Source organism: Malania oleifera, chromosome 10 (assembly GCF_029873635.1).
Source record: "Malania oleifera isolate guangnan ecotype guangnan chromosome 10, ASM2987363v1, whole genome shotgun sequence".
NCBI classification, from domain to species: domain Eukaryota; kingdom Viridiplantae; phylum Streptophyta; class Magnoliopsida; order Santalales; family Ximeniaceae; genus Malania; species Malania oleifera.
This window is the reverse complement of record NC_080426.1, coordinates 45,144,264-45,148,043: the sequence shown is the minus strand read 5'-3', so window position 1 is coordinate 45,148,043 and position 3,780 is coordinate 45,144,264.

The window sequence follows — 3,780 nt, the reverse complement described above, 5'->3', positions numbered from 1 at the left end:
CCCTTATTCTAACATTTCTAAATCAACACTAATTAAATAATAATAATAATAAGCCCCTTAATAACCCATTTATCCCAAATTTGGGGTTATGCTTACGACAATCACACAAGAAATCCGCTTCGCTAGACTTGTAGAGAATTATCCTTAGATTCTCGTGATGGTGTCCGATTGTCAATTGGGCTTAAAATTTATAAAAAAATTGAGGTAAAAGTGGAAATTTAGTCTACCCCAGTAGATACGCCTACGCCACTCCTACAACCAATCTGCTCCGGTAGAAATGACGGCGACAGAAAATGGAGTTCAGCGGTATTACCTGATTTTCAATCAGGTGAGTATCTATCGAGAAAATGAGGAGAGAAGGAGAGAGAACGAGGAGAAAGACGAGAGACTGGGGGAGGGGCTCTGTGCAGCTCCTCTCTGCATCTAAGCTTGAAGCTTCTTTTGAAGCTTGAGGAAGTATTAATATATATAATATTATAAAATAATAATAATAATAATAATAATAATAATAATATATTTAATTAATAAAAATAAAAATAAAAATAAATTAATATTTTTAATTAATTAATTATTATTATTTTATTATCTTTTTATTTTTTTTTATTTTTTTATTTTATTTTTTTAAATCACTCCACTATCTTTTATAACCATTTTTAGGAGTTATTACAATAATACCATTTTACCTAGAAGTTTAAGTTATTTGGTTGTGGCCAACAATGTATATGAAGCTCTAACACTACCCCCACATGTGTATTTTGATAGCGTGTGAAAAGATAAAATACAATAACAGAGATATTTTAAACCATACAAAATAAACACGAGTAATAAAACTAGAACCCAGAACCTCCTAGTACCAAAATTTTTCTTAACTTCTATAATTTTTAAAAATCTAATCCTATGGACTTTCATGCATATCATTGTCATAATTTTTGAGTCCTAAGGTTGTCTTTAGCACATTGAACATTATATCCTGTTTTTATCGCATATTATTGATATAAATTGTTCATGGAGCGTAAAATTTTTTCAACCCACATACATTCTTATTCTTTCTCTGGGTTTGTAATTATATTGTAAGAACTCGAATCGTGATAGGTGAGTTTAATTAATGAAGAGAGGGGTAAAAAGGTAATTAAATAGGCTTCGTCGACGAAGCCAGAGTTCGTCGACAAAGGCCTCATATTTCTCGTCGATGAGGAGCAGGTGTTCATCGACGAGAAAAAGCCGAGAGGTATTGTGAAGTGCGACGAAATTCAGGGCTCGTCGATGAGGAGAAGCCGAGAAATTTCAGGAAATCGGGAATCTCAGGCTCGTCGACGAGGTAATTGTTTCGTCGACGAGCTATCTATATGACCTCGTTAACGAGGACACCATTTCATCGATGAGGGCGATCGAGTCAAGGGCTATAAATATCTTTTCTCACTACTTCTCAGTTAAGAAATCTAAATTTCCTCTTTTTATCTCTCTAGAAACTCTCCATGCACTTCCTCTCTCTAGATTTCTTCGTCGTTCATCATCTGATTTGATGATCTGAAGTTACCATGAGGATCGTGGAAGGATTCTCTACAAGTTCTACGGATCAAACTTTCGATTCGGCTCTTTTCGAGTTTTGGCGTAAAATCGAGATAAGGCTAGATTTTCAATTCTGATCTAGTAGTTTGTAGAGAACAGTTTTGTGAGTATCTTTTGTACTGGGATTTGTAGGTTTTGGAACTCGGTTCACTATTTAGGAGCCTTGGAGTTCGGGATTTATCATTTGGGGGAAAGGTAAGGGGAATCTGTTTATGTCGATTATTTCGAAATAGGACTCGGTAGAACTATGGTTCACGATCCTGTGTGAGTTTTGACTACTTATTTGGGGGGATCTAACGAGTAAAACTATGAGTTTTTCATGATTATAGTTTTGGGAAAAAAGGGGGCGACGGACTACATCCCTGGCTTTGTTGGAACTGAATGTAAATGTTGATTTATACTGTGTTATAGGGATGGTCGTGCCTTGACTTGTTTAAACTGTATGTGTTTGGAAAACCATGATTTTAGATTACCAAATGGGTGTGATTTGTTTGGTTATATGAGCATGCATGTTTATTTTGTGTTTGGTTGAAATGAGAGTATGAACGGGGTTCCAAATTTGTTCCAGGTACTGAGAGTGTCCGGCTCTATATCTAAGGGCATGAGCCTTATCAGCTATTCATCGAAGGGTGTGGATCCACCAATTAGAGTTGGTACGATGCCATGGGAGTCTGGAACTAGCCATGTGCCAGTGGCGTCGTGTTTCGCTGGTTGGCTATGGGCCAACTCCATATTTCGTGGGCCGGTTTCGGGCCGAAAGGTGTGACGACACCGGGATTGCTTGATCATGTGTGTGTGTGTGTGTGTATGCACTATTGTGAAATTAGTACTGAAACTGCATTTAATTGTATATGTGTTGCGTTATGATAACACTCAAATGCCACACACTGATATAACCTACATTCTTTCTTACTAAGAGGTGTCTCACCCTTGTTGTACGTATATATTTTTTTCAGGTCCTTCGAGTAACCAGAACTAGCGTCCTTGTGTCGAGAGTGTAGTGGCCGGTGTACTGTGAGTAGCGCTGGGTTAAGTGCTAGGACTTGTGTTTTGTGGGCTGCCGTTTTGAGATATGTTGGGCACCCGGCTATATGTTGTATGATAGAGCCTTGTTTCTGCTCTTGTATAGACTTTGGTATGGTACCATGTATGTATAGAATGACCATTTTCCGCTGCGTATATTCTGTTGTGTATAGATATGTATAGGGTGCTTGGGAACCCCATGGGGGTCGGACCCTCATTCATTATATTGTATCTTTGGATGTTTTGTTGGATATAGGAACATGTTAGGTTACATTTTCACCCATGGGTCCCATTTCCGGGTTCGGGGCGTGACATATATACTTCATACATTTTGCTTTATTTTGACTACATTGCACTTCACTACATTGCACAAACATCCACTATCCATTTTTTGCTTATAGCTTTAGTTTAATGCATGATTTAATTTCTAGACTACATGCCTAGATTGATATATCTTGTGAACGGCATGCTAGTAGTGGACATTAGGACTGCATGCTTGATTGGAACGCCACCTACATGGCTGATGTAGTGATATGCATTGCCTGTTGGTAGATACTTTTAGGTTGTTGCATGTTTTAATCTAAATGACATTTATATGATGCAAAATTTTTGTGAATTGCATGCTTTTGTGATTTCTAAGTTTAAGAAATGTTCTATTTACAGACGGCATGCTGTCGAAAATTTGTTAATTTTTTCCCGAAATAATCAAAGCCATATACCATATGCTCTGATGATTATAGTGTGCTGAATGTTAAAACATTTTTGAAAGAATGAGTGAACTTCAAGTGAATTTTGAACTTCATCTCTAAATTTACTTTTGCATATGCCAAGTGAAAATTCTATCAATCATGGACTCATTTGCATTATTTGATTATTAAAGTTATTTTTTGAGTCCTAAGGAAGTCATGTAAACCATAAATATCACATTCTATTTTTTCATAAAATTATATTATGATATAAATTGTTTGTGGGATGCATGAACACATTACATTATTTAATGCTTATTATATGAAGCTCATGTGTACTCATAAAATTCATTACTGGTTGGATTATTGTGATGTTTATTGTAAACACCTAGATTTGGAGCATATTTCTATGGAAAATATCCTATTTACAGGTGGAATGCTGTCAAATTTTTTCTAAACTGATAAAACTTAGCTTTTTAAAATTAAATCATTTTTTTTTACT